The sequence below is a fragment of the Anopheles arabiensis genome, chromosome 3, assembly GCF_016920715.1.
Source record: "Anopheles arabiensis isolate DONGOLA chromosome 3, AaraD3, whole genome shotgun sequence".
Taxonomy (NCBI): Eukaryota; Metazoa; Arthropoda; class Insecta; order Diptera; family Culicidae; genus Anopheles; species Anopheles arabiensis.
Window position 1 is genome coordinate 35,846,690 of NC_053518.1, and position 22,144 is coordinate 35,868,833.

The 22,144-nt window shown below is 44.0% G+C and overlaps 1 protein-coding gene across 12 annotated transcripts in view; it reads right to left on the bottom strand.

The window, feature by feature from the left end:
• Nucleotides 1–21,051, bottom strand: part of LOC120899595 (flocculation protein FLO11) — a 70,826-nt gene extending 49,775 nt beyond the window's left edge. For 4 of the 12 annotated variants that reach the window (XM_040305622.1, XM_040305627.1, XM_040305626.1 and 1 more), the window contains exon 1: nt 20,446–21,051. The gene's annotated coding sequence lies outside the window, so the exon portion shown is untranslated. Of the gene's footprint in view, nt 1–2,493; nt 2,723–2,827; nt 3,108–20,445 lie in introns of those variants that run through there. The other 8 variants (XM_040305619.1, XM_040305624.1, XM_040305623.1 and 5 more) reach the window with 4 other exon arrangements.
• Between the last annotated feature and the right edge of the window lie 1,093 nt (nt 21,052–22,144).

Sequence of the window (22,144 nt, forward strand, 5' to 3'; positions counted from 1 at the left end):
CCTGTACCATTTAACATTTCTTCCGAGGAACAGAAACAGACAACGAGCACCAGACAACCCCCAACTGCTGTTCGGTGTGCCCTCGTGCTCGTTTTCTACACCTCGTTTTGTACTAGTTTTCGATTAAATAATTACTAATCGAGAACCACCTGTTTGATCGGCCGCTACCGGTTCTCTCTCCCCCCTGACAGCAGGGTTAAATTAGAGTTTCTTTTCTATTCACAGCCACTCGCAACAATCGAGCCCAATCAACTTCTGGCAGCTAAGACAACATCCGCGGCACCCGGCTTGATTATTGGGTTTGGATTTTTTTCTTTTTCAGCGTAGCAGGAGGCGATTTCGATTGTTTATTTGATGAATTTGGAGCATCTGTTTGGTTGCCCTTTATTTCATTTTCTTCTATGGCGTACCGTATTAGGGCAGCCATTCTTTACGCGTTACACACCCGTTGCCTATAACTGCCAGCAGCAGGAGCGCTTTAAACGCACGAAACACGCAGTAGGGGAATTCATTTAAAGGTCTTTTCACTCGGCCATTGAAGGGCCAGGGGGTAATGGCGCTTTCCAGTGCACTGCAGGAGGAGAACCTGACCTGGCAACCCACATCAAACCCACTTTGTTTTCAAATGCAGACCGCGGTGAAGAAAGTGGGAGTTTTCCCTGCCGACCAGCCGCGAACCATTGCAGGGTCAGCCGTGGGGCCAATGGTTCCGTCATAATCATATGTACATACACACGTATGTACGCATTGTACTTGAACTTCGATGATCCAACGATTTGCCGCGCTTCGTTCCATGCTACTGCTGCCGCCACCAGGGCAGCAAACGTTGTGTAGCGGATGATCTCGATCGTGGTTTTTCCCCCTATAGGAAGATCATTTCAACCACTCGTTGATAAAGAGCCTCCGGAGCCGGATGATAGGAAGTGGCGGCAGGTGCTGTGTATGTGTGTTACGGTACCGGAGGCATGAGGGTTTTTTTTTTGGGGTTTGGTAGAGCACAATTCAAACACACACACACACACACACGCAATCCAACCACTCGAGGAGATAGCATGCCGGCGAAAATCGCACCGTTATGCTTATCTGCTGTGCGTAATAAAAAACAAGAAAAAAAAGCCGTGAAGCGTGGAAAACGTACAGCAAAACTGATAACGCCAAAAACGGCCCGCGTCTCTGCCCATTCTGCTTGCCCCTCTCTGCATGTGTGCAAAAGATCACGCCGATTACACGCCAGCCGATCTAGAAGCCGAGGTTCAGTGCGCTTTTTTCTGGGTCAATTGGTTTGTTCAATCTTCGCACAAGGCAGCACACGCTCCCGAAATGAAGCGGAAGGAAGGATGGAAGGCGGGAAGGGCTGTGGCCAATTTACTTTCCAAGTTTGCGGTGCGAAAAACAAGCACAAACAAAGCACAAACAAAACAAAGCGCATGTGAGGGAGCGCGGCTGCGGCGTCTGCGTCGGCGAATGAGCATGTTTGGACAGAACCGTGAAAGAAAAGTGATATGGAGAGACTTTCCCTCAAGAAAATCAGCAATAGAAAATGGTAGCTGATATGTGTGGCTGTGTACATGGAACGGTACCGCACATTGTATCTGAAAACATATTCAATCGATGATTGTAAACACGAGTAGTGAAATGGCTTGATTTGTAGCAATATATGATGATAAAAGATAACACAAAAACACATTTTTTGGATTTTTTGCCACTCCATTTCATAAATTGTGCTTGAAGAGATCCAACACATGACGAGAACAATGAAAAATACGATTAAGTTGACGATCTCATATTTCTAGATCGGAACGAGATTCTGTTCCACAACCTCCGGTGTGTAAGCAATTGCACTTTCTTGCGACACTATCGAGCTCCACGTAACGAGATGAGCATAATGTGGGTTTTGTTTTATCAATGATACTTCCTTATGATGCAAATTACCCAAAATTGCCCTAATTCTTCACGCTCAAGTTCATCAAAAACAGTCATTAAAGCATTACCTAATGTGCTTCTCTTAGTTCATCCTTTAATTTATCGTTTTTCGGTGCTAACAAAGCAAAGTAGCCCACCAATATATGCATCACATTTACAGTGGCTGCAATAAGGCAAGGGGACGGTATCCATAACCACCAGCAACTGGCATAACAACAGCCCCGGTCCGTCCGCCCACCCTGAAAAAGGAAACCGTTACGACCGAACTGTTGATATTTACAATTCCACGCCAAACCCATGGGGGCTAACAAAGACACCACACGCCAGTCGGTCGTTAAGCAGATGGTACGCGACGGACGCGACTCTGGTTTGTGTTATGTTGCTGCGCGAATGCAGATGAAGAAACACAGCAGGTACTAGGTACTAGTTGTATGACCTTCTGGAGAGTATAGAAGCTGAATTTGCATTCAAACTATGCGATGTCGAGTCCCCTTTTAAGGACCTTGAACCTCCACTGATAGTTTGGGCAACTTGTGGTTGTGCGGGTAAATTTCTTCAGGAAACACTTACCGACCGCGTGGAGCACGCGAAACTTGAAACTACTTAAAACAACTTCCACTCCCCCCGAAAACCGATAATTCGATTTTGCATGGGCGGTTTTCTGCATGCACCACAACTCAACAACTACTCGGTCTTTTCGGAAGCCGATGAGGTCGCACCGCGCTCAACCGTGGCCTTGCAAAAAGTCACGAAACAACACAACCGCACACTCCACACTCCAGACGAACGTGAGCAGCGGTAGTACGAACCCAACGAAGTACACACACACACACACACACACCTGCTCCGTGAGGAAAAAGGGAGTCACTTTACGTAACAACGACCCTTCTTCTCCTTCCCGTACCTCTGTTTGTACCCTTGCTGCACCCACCATGTGTGAGGTGGTTTTCGGTTGTCTTCCGGAGTTCCACTTTTATCAACACTTCCGTGAGTGCAAAACCGCACGAAACACTCACAAGGTCCCTGGTCGGCAGGCCGATGGGGAGGACACTAAACGCACGTTGTAACGCTCGCTTCGCTCGGTTTGCCAGCAGACGCACCCGTCAGACCCATTGCTAAGCGAAGCACCGACTACTGCTGCCGAGAGCTGCAACAACACCGTCTGGCTGGTTGCCGAGAGCCGACTGGCCGTACTGGTGGAGTTGAATGAATGTTTCTCGTCCCTAAAAACCTTGGTGAACTTTGCTCACAGCCCGTTACATAAAGAGAGCAATTTTCTTTTGACGGTCACATGCGTGTATATGTGTGTGTATATATATGTGTTTTGCCATCGGGAGAGCATCGGACGCGCTTTTCCTCAATCAAACACGTCGTCGCTCGGAGCCGCTCGGACGCTGCACCTGCACATGCGCCAACACACATGCGATATCCCGTCTGGATGCGTCGGGACGGACGCCTTTCTCTCCGAGCGACACTGAACGCCCGGAGAGTCCCGAGATAAGGGAGACGCGTAAAGTGGAGTCCGATTCTCCGTGGGCGTCTTTTTGTGACGGGAATATGCTTTGTGAAAGAATCCTGTTCCTCTGTCCGCCGCACCATTGCCTGGATGGTTGGTTGATATGCGATTTCTCTCAATGGGGGTAACCTTGAGTTGCGTTTTTTTGGGGGGGTTTGGTTTGGGATGGGGCGAGAGTGTATGCGAGAGAAAGAGTCATCAACATCAAGAATGCCTTAACATGGTTTGTGTTTCCCCCACTAGATGAGACGCACTAGGAGGCGGCTTATCCTCAATTAGGATCTCACGTCGCCCTTCCTACCACGGTTCCTGACAGTTGAAGATCGATATTATTCCCACGAACCACTGAACCATGCCTGAACTCGAGCGTTATCGTCAGGATGCGTCGTCGTCGGCTGTGGAGCACGTGTTCCGAGACGTGTGCACGACAACGCCCCAAATGCTTTCTCAAGAATGTTTTGGGGATCCTGTCCTCTCCGCTGTGCGTGGGTCTGGAAGGGAGAAGGACTTTGCTTTTGACAGGATGCAGTCACTCAGCGGTTCATCGTTGCGTGGTAAAGCAATATTCAACAACACAGGCAGACCGGATTTTTCGTCCGTATGCGTGGGCGCGGGTGGCTTCCGCGGTCAAATAATGCGTGCAGTATTGCGCCTCCTACGCGCCAACAACGGAAACTCAATTGTGAAACTGTGTTCCCCCGGGGCGGAATGGCGCCAGTAGCAGCTGGTGCTGCTGGTGGGCTGGGGAACTGATCCAGTAGCACTGATACGGGCTTTTTTCCACCCACGGATATAACTATTTCCTGGGCAAAGGCAACAAAATAAAAACGATTTCAAGCTTCTACGTGCATGTGCGTCGGTTCATCGATTTGCTTGAACGATATCGGGCAACAATAATGCGAACAATTTGCTTGGAATTTGATGGAGAAATGTCTCCGTCCACATTCGACGTATGTGTGAAAGAAGTATCATGACGGTTTCAATATATTTTCTGGTAGAGGATACACGCAGCGACAACATATTTCAAGTCTTTGAACACCATCAATGGGGCCCTTCACAATTCTAGTCAGTTTTTTGTATGGAGTTTGACAGTTGGAGGTTGAAATCATGTAAACACTCCATACAATACCACACATAAAACTAGCCTGCAATTTTTAGTCTAGATTATTCTAGCCTCAAAGCTAGAATTTGATTCGAGTACCTGCTCGAAAAAATGGCAAAACACGGTGTTGTTTACATTTACCCCAAGGTGCATTAAAGAGATCAGGTATCAGGTATCAGGTGGAATTTAGTATCAAAGTGTGTGTAGTCCAGGTGGTTTCATAGCATTTTTATAACGAATTTTGAACGTCACTTTTTGACTGGACAGGTTTGCTAAACATGCTAAAACACTATCAAAATCTTTATGCAGAAGCACAAGCAATAAAAATCAACCTTCTAAATACATATTCCTGGGTTTACCCAACCTGTATATTATATTCACTTAGATAGCTGCTCGAAAATTGCTATAAGATGCAAACAGCTGATAGGCTGAAATTTCAGCCTACGAACTTAAAACGGAAAGGGCCCCAATAACTATAATTTTACATATTATGGGCATTTAGTTTCATTCTTGATTGTTTAACTTCAAATGTTACTTACATTTGTAGTGTATCTATTAGTAATATAAGTGTGTTACTGTCCTGATATTGTACATGATGTGTAGTTTGTTTTTGTTTCTAATACTTGTTACTAATTTGGTAAACATCTGTGTCTTATTTTAGTCTTTTTTTCAATAGATATGTTTGCTTGTTTTGTGTTGTTTTCTGCTGCTTATTCTATATTGTTGGTGCAATATTAGCCATTTGTACGTTAACACATTTGTTCATTCCTTTTTCAATAGCAATGTTTACTTGTTTTATCCTTTTTACCTGTTTGTTTTATATTATTGTAATTAAAGTATTTGCTATTTGCAGAGCAACCCTTTTTTTAGCTCATTTTTCATTAGTTATGTTTGTTCGTTTTACTTTTACTATTTGTGTTTGGTGTTATATTTGTCGTTTGTAAGTTAACGCATTTTTATTGTCTTCTTCTTAAACCCTGTCTAGCATACACATTTTAACAATGTTTTGATGTAATTCCGAATTGAGTAGAACATACCTGTTTATACCAAATTTGAAATGTTTTTCGTTTTGTCTACAACTTTCAGTAAGCTTGTATTTGTTCCTCGAACAACGAACGACCCACAAGCCGTTAAAATGAAATATAAATGAAAGCAAACAAACGGCAATTGTTTAAATACTCTCCAGCAGCGTTGGAGTACGTTCCGTGTCTCGTTTACTCCCCCAACAAATCCTTTTTATGGCTTAGAGATTCCTGACATTGCTAAACCATTCTCCAGACCGTTTTAAAATTACACCCATGCGATACAAAATCTGTGCAAAGTCGTCCTCCCTCCCCCTTTCCACAGAACACATGCCACGGGCTGGAATTATCCATCCTACCAGCGGCGGCCCGGGGCAAACCATAAACAGATGCCCCACAAAAACCACCGCCGCGTCAGAGCGTCGAGCAATAAAAAGTACATTAAAAGAATTGTAAACATTTGCGCCAGCATCAACGCGCCTCCACACACGGAGGCCCAGGCCCTTCTCAACCTTGGTTGGCGCACGTTGGCCAAATACCGCCATACGGGGGGCTGGGCTCTTTAAACCAGAACCAACCGTGCACGACCCTGAAATGCGATTGAACTTGGGCGGCTGGAACACCCGCGGGCTGGGACAACATTTTGGGCCAGAAAGGCAAGAGATTTAAACAAAAAAGTAGACTGGAGTTTCAAACAGCACTGCACACCATACAGGCGGCCCCAATACGGGCCCACACGGGTGTGTGTGTGTTTTTTTAATGAAATTCTTCCGTCCCGTGGCTTAGGTGATCTGACGAGTCGATCATGCCCCCCGCTGCCGTTTGCTGCTGGTCTCGCTTTGTATCGAACCGCGTAAGAACTGACGCCGACCGAAAAGTCGATATGGGTTTGCTTTGCGGTCCGTCCCCTTTATGTAGGCCAAACCGAACAACACAGCTTTCGAACACAATCGCCATCACCACCACCACCAATGGCCACCATTTGTAGAGCTTGACCGATGCTATTTGCCTTATGCGAACAAAGAAGAGAAAGAGCAAAAGAGGGAGTTGGATATCGTTGGATGATGATCATCATCATGCCGCCGCTGCTGTTGGGGTGTTATCCGTTAGAATGACATTGAAGCGGGTGAAACCGACCGAAGCACCATGCGCCTACCGAAAAAGACCGAAAAAACACGAAGCAAACGAGCCCACAAACACTCGGACGCCCGGAATATCGCCCGAGAACGTGTGGTCAACGGGCTGTGGTGTCGGGCGCGGCCACCGTATTGATTGGTGTAAGATTGCGGTGTGCGCGAAACCGGGTCACCGGGGCACGGAAGCAAGAAGAAACCAGGCACGGGCGTTCTTCTGCTGTTTGGACAAACGATGGAGCCATGTAGCCAAAAAGCAGTGCGAGCCAAATCAATGGAGGGAACCGGATGCAGTGACACTTTGCCAAGTACAGCTGGAGAAGCTTACGAGATTCGTTGTAATTATAAATAGTTTTATGAAGCTGCAATAATGCATTCTTAATGATTTGGCACAATCGTTCGGGGTAAGCGTTCGTTTCCATTTTGAATAAAAACGAAATGAATGTTGAATTTTAATGTGCATTCAAAATGTGAATTTTAAACAAACATCTTGCTCCAAAAGTAGGATAGAACCTTCGTTTCATCACTCCGGAAGGAATCAGCAACTGCTATACTCATTCATTTACCCTTTTTATCAGTATTTACCCAGAAGCTGTTCTTTCCATTTTCCTTCAAATTGTAGACACATGGAAACGCTGTGGGTGAACTAACGGTAGCAGCATCAGCACATCATCATATCCATTTTACACATCTCCACACAGACGCACAAGCACGGGAGGAACCATCAAAGTTTCACAAATCGATTATGATACCAACGCTCCAGCAGACCAAGCCCAAGACAAGAGCAAGTCGGCACGGCCCTACTACTGGAAACACATTTTCACGTCGGCACGGGACAATTTTGAAGCAAAAAGCCCACAAACCATGTAGGTTTGAGAGTGTCTGAGAAAACACTCATTCTGCATTCTGTTGCATCATCATTATCATCATCATCGGCATTAGCAGAGTGGCAGAGAGAGAGAGAGGTGGAAGTTTCGGCCCGCAAGCTACTAACGGACCATTAATAAATTATCTGTACCGAGAGCATTTCGTACCAGCGGTGGGTATTCCCCAAAACTCCTCTCAACCTTCACCGTCTTCTTTTCACTTCAAATCAAGTCTCTCCCGCAAGTAAATCTTATTGGACACCACACCAGAGGGCACAGTGGAGCATCAAAAAGGGGGGTGTAAAGTTTAATGAACAAATCGGGCGACCGTTTCGTCGCTTGCCGCCTGTAGCATCGTGCAAAAAGCGAATGAAGCATAACATACACACATACACCAACACCAACAGCATTATGTCTGCACTGACTTGTGCTTGAAGGAAGAAGATGCGGCTATTTCTTCTGGATTGTGTCATGTTTCGTGGACTTTTTCGAGCACAAATCAGCATCACAGCCGAGATGGGGCGGGAACTCGCTCCTTTAAGAGGTACGCACACGTACGCACGCCAGCAACTAAAGCGGTTACGATGTGAGACAAATTTAGGAATGTATATTTTATACCACCGCTTTTGTGCGGTAAGAATGGTTTGTGCCGGGGTTGGTAATGAATATTTTATGTAACACATTTTGGGTTAAATCATGTCGGTGCGGGAAGGTTTGTTATGTGTCGGTTGTATGAATGCAAAAGGTTTTGCCTTTTTTGTTGTATTGGCACATATTCCAACAAGACCTCGTTGCGGTTCACAGATTGACTCCCATTTTGAGGATTAAAAAAGGGTAAAATATTTCAAATATGAATATAAAAAGAGCGAAGGAAAAGTCTCAATAAATCGAACCGAAGCATTCGATCATTAGCGTTGATATTACAGGGGTTTTCAGGAATTCTCATAGCTGCGGGATACTATATTGACTCTTTCTTACGTGAAATTAATTTAATGTAATGCGAATTGGACTCCACAACATTCTTGTGGGATAAATCCAATATGAAATTCCATCAAATGAAGTTCACTTCCCGTAAGAAATAATCTAGGAAGTGTCTCACAACTATGAGAACCTCTGGAAAACCCAATAAACAGAGTTGCCCGTATAAGTCATTAAACGTCATTCATTCAAGCGATAAAGCTCCTGAGAAAATGCCGAAATAGTTAAACCACATATTCAACCAGAAACAAAACAATAACACACACACACAAAAGATAAAAACCCCCAACAAGAGCAAACAAGCAAACGCTAATGGTCGCACACTGCTGCCACTGGCGCTACTGCCCTCAGCCCGTAGGGGCCAATTATCCACTTTGTTTCGAGGCGAAGCAGCCGCAACGCATCATTATTGACCGGTTTTCGTCACTTTTCGCCAAACCCGTTCGACGCACTCGCCGGATGGTTTTACAAGAGCAGCCCCACAGCGCACCCGAAAGCCCAATATAGTCCAACAATAAACGCGTTTATCGTGTAGGGCCTTGTGGAGCGCGCTTCAGCCAAAGACAACACTGTCTTCTTTGGCTCCCTAGAGAAAGGAAAAAGAGCAAAATAAGGCAAAATGGTGTGTAAGAGACGAACCTCAATGCACCATTTTGAAACATTTTACAAACAAAATGGCAAATTGTTTTACCAAGCTGCAAATCATTCAAGCCAGACCGAAAAAAAAGAACACCTCGCAGACAAAACACCCCGCCCCATCTGTAAAATATATTACACCCTTTTATCATTTGTCGGCAACTGTTTGGGTAAGAAAAAAGAACACCTTAAAAACGAGCATTTCGCTGTCACTTATCGCGCACGGGGGTCGTTTTCCTTTTTGTGCGAGATGAAAGAAATCCACACAAGGAAATGGAACGACACGATAAGGGAAATGTGTCGCTCGTGTGTGTCGTTTCTGCTCTTGACAAGGTTGAATGACGCACTCTAGTAAATTGCCATTTTCAATTGTTATTGTTGAACATAGTTTCGTTAGACAAAAACACACACACACAAGCATGTGCTTAGACGCAAAAAGTGCTGTATGAATGATTGTTTTAGGGGTGTTCATGAAAAACTTGCATCCGAAATTTGTAACCTTTCGAATTTCTCACCCAAAAGTACAGAAACTGAGAACAATGAAAATAATCTACAACATTTTGCATGCCTTAAACTAAACGACACTGAGCAGGAAGCAAATGTGCTAGTTTTGTTGATTGGAATAAAGTTTTTGTATGCCAACACAGTAAAACGGAATTAGCAAGATAAGACCAACGAAAGTGCCTAGTTTTTTGCCTTCTTTCCTTCCTCAGCATAAACGTTCCAAACGAGCACCCACAACCCAACCCACTCGGCGTTGGCTAATTGTTGCCGCCCGCGCAGCTTTTGCTCGGGGTTTACTGTGTAGCTTCACTTTCTTCGACTAATTAAAGCCGCCGTTGCAGTGTCGATCGGGGCGTTGTGCTCGGTGTATTTGTTCGAAACGAATTGGAATAAATGCGCACTAATCGTTCGGAGTATGATGTTTTTTTATGCTTATTTTCTTGCCCTTCAGTTGACCACCCAACCACCTGCCCATTAGTGTCATGTGCACACACACTACACAAGGTAGATAATGGGCAGTATCATATCAACAAATGGGACTATTTAGCCGGCTAATTATAGCAATAGGAGTGAAGAATGAATGGAATTGGTGATTGAGTAACTCTTCGATCGTTTGAAGATATATTTTTTACGATTTTGCAATAAAAAGATGTTGAAATTGTGCCTTAAAATATAAAAATAGCTCAGAAATTGTCAAAAATCTATGCAATCATATACAAAGGCTACCAAACCAGGACTAGAAGCCACCCTGTTTATCAATTTGAAGTGGCCCTGCTTATCTTTCTTTTCTTCCGAAAGTCTGCCGTGACCCTTCACAACGAATTAGAATGCTTCAAAAACAATTAACAATTTAATAAAAGAAACATAAAAGCCAAGCCAACCACAGAGAAGCATACAGTAAAACATTTAAAAGTTGTAGCAAGCTTTTAAATAATGAAATCAAATTACCTCCCGGACAGGAAATTAAATTCCTGCTCACGTTAAAACGTCTCGGACAAATCGAATCAAAACAAACGAACCGGATATACTGGAGGACCCAAAACAAAAAACAGACACACACACAAACGCTCAAGCCAAGCCAAGTCCGCTCGAAAAGGTTGGGTCAGTATTGTTTTTTTTTTTTTGCTGTCCTTCAAAGGCCTTCATAAGCCAAAACGTGGAGAAAAAAGCTGACCAGCTGAGAGCCGGTAAATAATGGAGACGCCAAACTGGAAACCCCATGCCCTGTTCCCCATTTGCTCAGAACACACACACACACTAAATGAAATTCTGCTTGACGGTGGAAAACGAGAACTTTTTTTTTCCTTTTTTTTGAAGAACGGAGTCAGGGATGGACATAATATTACCTTCAGCACGATCAAAAGTTGTCCCAGGAGAACCATCGAAACGTTGGATTTTTGGACAAACGGGTTTTTTTTTATGCATTTTCACGAGAGCTCCACGCCGAGAGAGCTAACTTTTCCACCCGAATGCCCAAAAAAGCAATCATCACCAAGTTCGTTCCGCGCCATGTTTTTCCCCATGGTGGTGGAGGTTAAAGCAAGGATTGGAGGAGTGTCCAATGCCGGACACTAAAACGTTCTTCCCGTGTAGAACTTGTTTACAGGAAGAAAAAAACAATTTGTTTGACCGTTAGAAGAACAAACGAACAATCGAAAGAAGACGCCAACCAAACTAGTCGCGAATCGTGCGCTTGGGTGGTACACGAACAACCATTCCAACACACCACAGCTTCCCCCTTCTGACCAACCGCACTGTTTCTTTTAATCCTTTATTTGGTGTCATTTAGGCTTGCCTTTTGATTTGTTGTTTTCGTTCGTTCGTACCAACAAAACCCGTCCAAAAGCTTCCCCGGGCATTGCATCATCGGTAGAAAATGAAGAGTGTGTTTGGCAAACTTTGTGTCAAATTGTGCCACCCAAGCAACAGCAGAAAACTGACAAAAAAGGCAAAACGAAGACAGGAAAAGACACGCCGTGGCGTATCGAACAAAACCGGTATTGCCTTACTGCACAAAGTATTGCTTAAGAACGCAGAAGAAAGAAGGTTGTAAAGTTAACCAACACGCAGCAAAGTTGTAGCGCTGCAAAGCATACAAAAACAAGATAACTCCCCAAAGGTACGTGTGTCTGAAATAGACGACGAACGACACACTTCAACCAAAAAAAAACTTGTTTGACGAGCCCGAACCCCGAAAAAAGCGAATGTGGAACTGGTGGTTCTTTTGTTGCTTGTCACAGCTTCAAGACGACCAGCAAATTTTACTTTGTGCAGCACCACGCCATGGACAACAATGCTGAGTCTGGGGTGGTAAAGCACATAAACTATCCCTTTCCAAGGCTAGGCGGCGGGCAATCGAACCTGCACACACACCTGTCTCTCCTGCTTCTGGGGGACCGGTCCACTCATCCATCGCACATAATGTTGCATATGCGCTGCTGCTGATTGTATGTAATTTAATCTCATTTTTCTTGTCCGCTACCGGCCTGGCCGGGTGTGGTGGAATGAAACATTTTCAAGGGTGTCCATGTGGTGCACATTCCAACGGGGCAAGCTAATCCACTTATTGTTGCACAATTGCAGGCTCACAGCTGTAGCAGAGAATGCAGGACGCCACACATGAGCAGCAGCGAGAACAACAATGCCAAAAAGGAACGATTGTGCTGATACGACCGAAAAGGCGATGCATTATCGTATTACGGTGAGCAGTAGGTTCTTGCAGTGGCAGCAGCATAAAAAGGGTGCAACAAGTGCAGAAACGTGTCTCGTTGTTGAAGAAAGCATGCTTTAGTTTCACTAAAATGTTAGCACTTTGCTTTTGTTGGCAGTAAAAGAAGAAATCTCTTCTCTGTAATAAAATTCTAGTAAAAGCTGATCAGCGTTACTTTTCAGTGATAGCTTGGATGATTTTTTGCTTAGCTAACATCACTACAAACAAGGTCTTTGAAAGAGAACAAGTCGATGCGTTTAGAGTAAATTGACAGAAAGCCATGGGAAAATTTTGGCAGTTAATTTGAATATTGTTTATGTTTAGCGATGGACGTTGCTATGGAGTAAATGAGAGTTTTGTTCAGCATTTTGCACTCATTTCCTTTTAGAATATTATAATAATAAGAATCCAATTAGAATATTACATGGTTGATACAATCCAAGGATCTCATTTATCATTCGTCGCCGGGTTATAATCAAAGGACGGTATGCATATTGTACCAGTGTTTGCTGAATGGATGTTTCATTTTACTCGCAGTGTTTAATTGAAAGTATATAGGATTTCTTGTAACCAGTTGGAATATGTGCTGTGCTTTTTTATGCCTGTTAAACTTTTCGTTCTCCCAGCAGGACCGTTGCAAACGGTAGTGTTTTGTGGTCACGGAATGGCAAACAATGAAAAAGGTTATCAGTGTTTCTGAACACAGTGTAGACTACAATTACTTCTCCTTTATTCTCTAGAAGTTATTGACTGCAAGAAATTTAACCAATATAATCTTCCTAATAGTAAATTCGTCCACTTTTCCGTGTAATAGTTAACAATGTGGATCTAATTTTTAGCTGAAACAGAGTTATAGAATGTCATTTATGACGGGCGAGGAAAGTTTTTCAAAAGATGGTATTATGAACTAACTTGGTGGGAGCTTGGAATCGGACCTACCTAATTTCGATTCCGTGTTCTTATCTTATCTAAGTTATCTCCGGAGCCGATTCCGGAGCTGAATTTGGAATCATAATCAGAATTTCCTCCGGAATCGGATTCGAGCTGGGAATCGCAATTTGCTCCGTTAACGAAATCAGGGTTGACTTCAGAAATGAAATCAGATCCGGAATGAGAATCAGTTCTTGAATTAAAATAAGAAGTTTCAGAAGCAACATCAGTCCGGGAATCTCCTTGTGAATAGATCATTTACAAGCACATTTTGATTCTTTGAGCCTATCAATACGTAACATCATTAAAACCCAAACGCCTATTCTTATGGAGATTCTAAAACCGATTCCGATTTCGAAGCCGATTCTGATTTCGGAGCCAATTCCGATTCCGGAATTGAAGCCGGAGCCAATTCCGGAGCCGATTGCGGAAACTGATTCTGGACCTACTATCCGGAATCGTGTCCAGAAAACTTCGGAGCTAGCCAGAATCGATTCCGATGAATACTTCATTTTTCCCATCACTGCTATGACCTGTCCAGGAAGAATGTAGATGTTCTACTTTAGTTGGCCGCCTCTGGGAGTTAAAATGCACCTGAAATTTGCGTCTTCTATTCAAAAATCCTTTGCACGCATCCTAAAGTTATTAAATACCTTCGAAATTATCTTGCATAACCCTGCAACCGGGCCAGATTAACTAGTATATACAAAAACCATGTGAAATAGCTCAGTTTCCCCTCAATTTTGAGATAAAATGCTATAATATCTGTTAATATAATGATGCAATCTATATTTGCATGTAAAATTAAGTTTAAACGCATCCAAAGACACACTTCAATGGATCATCAAAGGATACGGTAGCTTCAAAAGTTGGTTTGTTCATTTATCAAACATTGTATCTAAAACGAACCTGCCACCATTTATCTAACACACACAAGAAGCACCTTTCTTCTTCCCAAACCTTCACACGGTGGGTGGCGTTTGTGTGAAAAGCTCCGGTCGGGAAGTCGTCGGCGGGATCGATTTCCCACGGCGCTTAACGACAAATCAACGGACGGACACGACGGGTGGTGGTATCGTGTTGCCGTTCAAAGTCGCACAGGGCAGGGGGCTGGCGCGGGCTGGCTGGCTGGTGGTGCCCGTGTTTCGCAAGAGTGCTATGAACCTGTACGGACGCGGTCGTCAAAGCGCCATGCCGAGTGTCACTCTTGCACCATTTTGCTTGCACTGCACCCTAAAGTGCCCGGGAATGCAGTCTGTAAGCTAACACCACCAAGGGATCAGTCCAGTGATAGTAGGGCTCAACGTGTGTGTGTGTGTGTGCTGCTAATGGAGGACGAGTCGAAGAAAGTGGTTTTTCAACTGCTAAGACGAGAAAGCATGAATAAAGCGAACGACGAGCGAAAAAGAGAGTTCAACGACTACTGCTGCAGGTTGCTGGTAGAAGTTGACTGATAAACGGTGCAACGAACTGTCCCTCTTCCACCTCCCTCTTCCCTTCGCCCGGTGCCGTTTCGATGCCGTTTGCCGACGATGTTACACACATTTCAACCGGAATGGGACGAGGGATAGTTTGAGCTCGCTCTCTCTCTATCTCTTCGGCATCCCCGATTTAATTTCCATGGAAATCCTGTTAACTCGCACAGCGGAAAAGGGCATCCGCAGCACATCAGGAGCTGATTCTCACTGTGCTGTGTGCGTGTTTGTGTGGTCTATTCTTTATTGCATTTCTTCAGCAAAAAGACACATCCTTCGTTCGCTTTTCGTTTGCGAAACTGGAAACTGGGACTCCCTTCGGCGCCGGAAACTACCCACCCGCCCCCCTGGACCCCGGAGGAAATGATTATTCCTTTCAAGCTCCCTCCCCACAGTGGCATCTAAACACACACCCTGAAGACGATTAAATTGTAGCGAAAGGAAAATCGATTACAGCTACCATCCGCCGCGTGTTGTGCAGAAAAAAAGTGAAAAGTAGAAATATATCAAATCCACTTTTTCCGAACCACAAGCACAAATGTGCGAATGGTGGCTTTTCCTTTTTTTTCTTATCTTCAGCTTTGCAAACACGGAAACAGCGCCCGAAACCGAAAATGTTCATGTGCATGTTGCACACTGTTTGAGCAGTGCATCACCGCAACCGCCGCGGGCCGGAAATGCATTCCTTAGACATACAAAGTTAGTCGGAGGGGGGGAGGGGGTAGGGTGAGGGAGGAAGAGACATCCGCATAATTTTCAGAACCCTTTGTTCCAGAGGCGCAGATGGCTTGGAAAAAGCATTTTCCACCAGGCAAACCAAGAGCGCCAACAGTAGTTGTTGATTGTTGCATTCCGTGCTGCAGCCGTGCGCGAAACCCCACTTGAGAGTCGTTTCCACTCTGTAACGTGGGGCGGGAAAAAGGCAAACCCGGCGTGTGTGGGTTGAAATGACTTTTGATTTTTTTTTTCCGAAAACGCTGCACAAAGGCGGTGCTACGACGATTGTGCTGTCGTGGGTTGTGGTGTTAGAAAATATGAGATGAACAGTGTACCGGGAATGCAATGGGAACCAGAAGTGGTTGAATCTACAAGCTAGCGTGCGGTTGATAAGCGTGGCATTTTGAAGAGAGCGCATCTAGAAACGAAAAGCGATATCTTCGGCTGTCCCTTCAACTTGAGACCGAAGGAAAATGCACTTCTGTTATAAGCTATTGAAAACTTGCTCTTAAGCTGTTTGAAAACATTGTTACAAATTGATTTGGACTGGGAAGCGCTTCTCTTCTATCTTGATACATTAGACCAGATGTCTTTCATTAAACACTTTGTAGTCTGCTTCATTCAGGAACAATATACATTGGTCTACAATTGGATTCGAACAGTAAAATAACATAAACGAAAAATGAATAAATAATAAATTAAAAAAAGGAAAATAAATTACAACACTCCAACCTGCAAAGCTGTATTTTTATGCAACGATCCGGTTCGAAGGACCAAACATTGCAGCAAATAGCAATCGTCTGTGAGCGAGTAAACAGAACGTTTTTGACCATACTGCTATGCAGCAGGGGGTGGTTCCGTGGTACAGTCGTCAACTCGAACGACTGAAAAACATCCCCGCCATGGGTTCAAGCCCCAAATGTACCGTCCCCCGTAGCAAAGATTGATCATCCGGCTGCGTGGTAATGAATTAAGACTCGAAAGCCTTTTATAGGCCGGCATGTCCGCGTAGGACGTTACGCCAAATATAAGAAGAAGAAGAAGAAGAAGCTATGCAGTTAAGAGGTAATTGGTGAAACTTTAAACATAACAAATGCAATTCAAATTCCCTTCAAAATGCCAAGGCATATCAAGTTCAGGCTTTTACTCGATGCTAAAATATGTGAATTGTAACGCTTTTTGGCCTTTCAGTGCAACTTTCGTTATGGCTCACACAAAACACAACACCGTAGACAGGTGCAAGGGAAACAGTACATTTGTCTTGTTTTATTGGCCATTATTTTTTTTTTAAGTTTCCGAACGTCTGGCGTCCCCCTGAAATAGTTTGCATTATAAATAGAGGCGTCTAAATATAAGATTCCTTCCCTTTCTACCCTTCTCAGTTTCATTTCTAGTAGTAAAGTGGAGGGAAAAAATCGATAGTTGTATGTAAATTCAATTTGTGTTGTCCTTAAAAACTCGAATCATATTCCGCGCGCTAGGTGACACATACACACACAAAATCAATCGACCCAAAAACCACAAACCCCATTATTCAAAAACCGCGTCACATAATACCATTTCAGTCGAACAGTGCGCGCCCCGGTGTTTGTGTGTGTGCGTGATATTTTTAGAAAATAGACACAACATTCCAAAGCCGGCCGACCGACCGCGGAAACACGCGGAATAATTGAGGAATCTGGGGGTTTTTTTGTGGGACTTGTCTGTGCGAAAAATTCAACTACTCGACATTCCGAGGACACACACACTACTGCTACTACTACTACAGTATGGACAAACAAAAACGAACATTTTAAAAACTTTGCCTCATCGACACAATGACAAAGCGCCACCGGCAGCGTCGTGTCGCCCGTCTAAATGAATTACCCTTCCCGCAGTATAACAAAGCGTCTCGCGGGGGAGAGCGCGACAACCAAAATGCATCATTTGTTTTTCGCGAGCAACAGAGAGAGAGAGAGAGAGAGAGAGAGAGAGTGAAAGGGAGAAAGAAGAGAGAAAGGGAAAGAGCAATCGCAGACATTACGTAAAACAAGTGTTTGCGCAGAGGAGACGACTTCATCGTAGCTCAGCTGCTTTTCAATCGTTTCTTTTGTCGTTGTGTGTGTGTGTGTGTGCAAGATGAATTGTTGCTTGGCAAAATCGTCTTCTTTTTCCCTATGCTGTTTCGCCGCATATTCGCCCAAAACCCAAGGAGATGCTGTTCCCGTTGCCTTCTTCTAACAACTTTTCCACTTATCCGCTGCATCTCCGAGGCAAAAAAACAGAAGCGTTCGCTCGTTGCAGCTCTTCTCTGTAGCAGCATCCAAGCAACCTTGTGCTTTTGTTGTTCGTGTGTGGTACAACTTCTTCTCTAAAACCGTCCATTCTCGTATACTTTATCATTTTCAGAGCAAAAAAAAGGCCACACAAAAAATACAGTGGCCCACTACATTGATGGTACACTCAACTTTTTTTCGCTTTGACTCAAGTTTGACTAGAAGCTTTGATGCTAAAAGAGAAGGTAATTTTTCTGAGCATCGATAAAGTTTTTAATAATTGAAAAATCTCACACAGTGAACCCTCTCTTATTTGACACCTCTCCAATTTGAAAAACCTCTCTTATTTGAACTTTTTCCACTGATTTCCAGTGCATTTTTGACCCTCTACTTTGGAAAACCTCTGAAATCTGTATCCCTCTTATTTGTGTATGGTGTTGCCATGGTTATTGAATGATGTATGCTCCAATTGGCAATCGTGTGCGCAGTTTCCTATAGCAACAATTAAGGCTGCATACTAAATGTTATGTCTCTTTCTTGTTTGTATGGACCTTTCATTCACTTTCAACCTCTCTAATTTGAAAACCCCTCTTATTCGACAGTCCCATCGCCTCTCAAATAAGAGAGAGTTGACTATATTTCGTTTGTTCTATTCTGGACAAAATGTTAAAAAAAAACACCACAATTGATTAAGTCAAACAATTGATGGACTACAATGAAGTGGACAAAACGGGCTCTCTCCACTTCTCAGGTTACCAATAAATAAAGCAAAATAGCTTCTCTTCTACCCTTTAGAAACTCAAAAAGAATATCATCAATTTAGTGAACCTACTGTACATCGTTTCTACATCGCACTTACTACACATCACGTACCGAAATTTCCAAATCTTGCTTTCACTGTGAGCCTCCCCCTGCCAAACACCCTTTTTGGATGCTGCTGGCCGTGCTCACAACACATCATTTATCATCAATATAATATTGTTTACGCGACTCGTTCGAGCCGTCTCCCGGGTGTTTGTGTGTTGCTGTTGTTAGCCTCTGTGTCTGTCTGCGCACTGGAAAGCACAGTTGATAGTGGCGACTGTTGCTGCTGCTGCTGCTACTGCTGGTGCTGCTAGTGCTAGTTTACACAACTAGTTTACCTTGCCCGTCCGCTGGTGCATTGCCTTCACGCCACGATCGTTTGTGCTTCTCTTCTTCCCCCCTTTTGCCTGGTTGCTTATTTCGTTATTGCACCGATAACTGGCTGTTGAGCGATAAATGGTTTTCGCGAAAAGCCCTCCCCACTGGACCTGCTAGTGTGTTTGTGCGTCTCTCTCTATGTGTGTATGCCCTTTCCAACTGTGTCTGTGTATTGTGTACGGTGTATGGGGAAGAGGGTGGAATTGGAAAAGCAGGGCTTGTTGCTTGGATATTCTACAAGCCAAGGCTGTTTTCGCCTCCCCTATACAATGCACTTACCCGTTGTGCTCTTTAGCTCTCTCTCTCTCTCTCTCTCTCTCTCTTTCACTCTTTTTTTGCTAATGCAGAGTTGTTGTTGTTGTTGTTGGGATGGTAATCAAATTTTTTGTTCGATTATTCGCCCGTTGTTATGGTAACCGTCGCCGCCGTCGTCGTCATCATCGAAGGCTTTGCCGTTCTGCTTCGCTCTGCACGTAGGGTTCGTGGCTTGTTCCTACTATTCGTTTGATTTGAAAGCTTCTCTGCCTCAATTAGTACATTGGGAAGACAAAACTACTAGCCGAGTCTCGTCGATTGATTGCAGCTGATCAGCATCATCATCCGCATCATCAGCACAGCCGAAATGGTGGTTCGCAGCAGCCAACGCCAACAAACATTGTGCACCGTTGTTGTTGTTGTGGGTGGTAGTAATGGGGGTTTACAATTGCAACATTACACAACCACCGTCGGCGGGCGAGTGATGAGAGCGAGCGAACGCATTAGACATAAAACGGTGCAGAAAACATTCTTTTTTTTTGTCGAACGACTGAGAGTAGGGGAGGCTTTCGCTACGAATCACAACAAAAAGACGATGTTCAGTGAACAATTCCGTACACGCACACACACAAACACACACACACGCACGAATACACATACACACTTTATGGCAACGTACACGCACACACACACTCACACGCACTAGGGATTTTTCTTTATTTTGGTTTGTTTTTTTCACCCTCTCGCTCGCTCTCTCTTTCTCTCGCTCGCGTTTTGAACCGACGACGACTGTCAAAATTCAACGAGACCTGTTTGACATTCGCGTCGTAATGTGGTTGTAGGAAAAGGAAAAGTGCACAGCACACCGAGAAGAGGCTGCGGAAAAGACGTACTTTTTCACATACTGCGCAACGTACACTCACACACACAGCGCTTCTAGGCCTTCGTTCTTCGTTCTTATCTTGGTGGATTTTTCCACCCCGTTCGAAAATCCCTACCCCGAACCCTGACAACCCAGACAGAGAGACAGGTTGGTGGGTCGGGGGTTGCTTTCTTTGCTTTTGGGAAAAATCTATCGCTCACACTCTTGCTAATGGGGGAGGGGGGGGGGTGATGGTAGCAGCGACTGGGGAATTTTCCTTCTATCACCCTTTGTGACGGCCGTGTTGTCTGCTTGTGCAGACTGGTGGTCAACGCGCACACACTCACACACAGTTACACATACACTCGCACGTACGCACCTTTTCGAGAACATATACGACTGAAGAAACGCGTATCGCAGCAGGCACCGAGGAGGCACACACGGGAAAATGCTAGAAACCACCGAAACTGTCGCAATGGGTGGCCGCCGCAAAGGAAAAGCTTTTTCGCCGAGGAAAGTGGCCAAACGGCCACCAGATGATGGGCTCAGTGATGAGTTGAGCGATTTAGATTTGTTTTTGCTTCGTTAGAAAAATACACACACACACTCACACACGCACACAGGCTCACATAGGCGATGAAACACACAGCTACACCCTTCTCTTTTCCTTGGCCGCGCACAACACAACAGGGGTGTTTGATGAGGTGGTGGGTATTTGATATTTCGACTTTTTTGCACACTTCACCACCGGGAGTGGGATTTTTTTTTCGAAGGGCAAACGATAGTTACCTGTGCGATGGATATTGGATCGAATCTGCTCTATTCGCAGCGGAATCAAACTCAAAATGCTTGCGCGATAATTGGGTACGCGGGAGGGATCAGAAAATCGTCCGCAAAACGCACAGAAGCACTCGATCGCCCGTCTCCGTTTGCATTGGCCGCGGAACACACAACGAACTGAGCAAACGGCATTTGACACCGATTGCGAGGCTCACCCAAAAGCTGCTGAGGGATGAATCGGTAACCCAAAGAGCAAAAAGGCCGTTTTTATAGCAACTGACGTCAGGGTGGCTGTGGACCGAATGAAAGAGCGTTACAATGCGTTACATGTCAACTGTTAAGTTTTCGTTATGGTGGTTTATTCGAAGTGTCTGGCAGTGGCCTAATAGATGAGGTTTTGCTATAGAGACTTTAAGCCGATTAACCTCATTCACCTCAATTAATTGGTTGATTAATTCAAAAACCTTAAATAAATCAGGTGGTGAGATAGAGAACATTCTTACCAACCGAAACTCGAACTGGATCCAGTAGAATTGTTGTTAAAACAAAATTTCCATAGAGCCATAGAGATGGTATAATTCGGCCCGCGATGATTTTGCAAAAGACTAAATAAAGACGGTGTCAACAGTCAGATTTCAATAGTTGAACGTTTTTTAGTTGGCATGCATTTTAGTTGAACGCTCGATAGTTGGCTAACAGTTCAACAAAAAAGCGTTGGTATGGAAAACCGTTTTTTTGACAAATTTACAAAAGTCACATGGCTTTCCGAGAAAATTTTTAGAATTTGTTTCCATTTGAAAAATGTGCCAACTAAAACGCACATATTCAATAGTTGGTGAGGAATCGAAGCTCAACTTTATTTATTAATTTTTAAAGAGACTATGAGCCTTTCGGCTTCATTCACCTCTGAATCGAAGTTCAACCAGTAATTTCAGACTATAGTTGTGCTTTTTGAACAATTTTGGAAAAAAAATAGTTTAATGTTGAAAATAAAGTTTAAGGCCGCTGCGAGAAACACCGTCACGAAAAAAATCACAACACAAAAGTAACGATTATTTTTGGTAAACAATCAAAATGTGAGTTTATTGTTTCTTAATTTTGATGCAAAAACTGTACAAAATTTGTTTTTTATTTTAACAAAACGAATTGGAAATGTTCATCCATTAGCTAAAGGTAACGTTTAAATGGCTCTAATGCCCGGGCCTGTGACAATGTTGCGGGAACATTTGTTGCCAAATCGTATGGACGAACTGTTAAACTCATATTGGGGGAATATTTTTGTAGTAAAAGAAACAAAT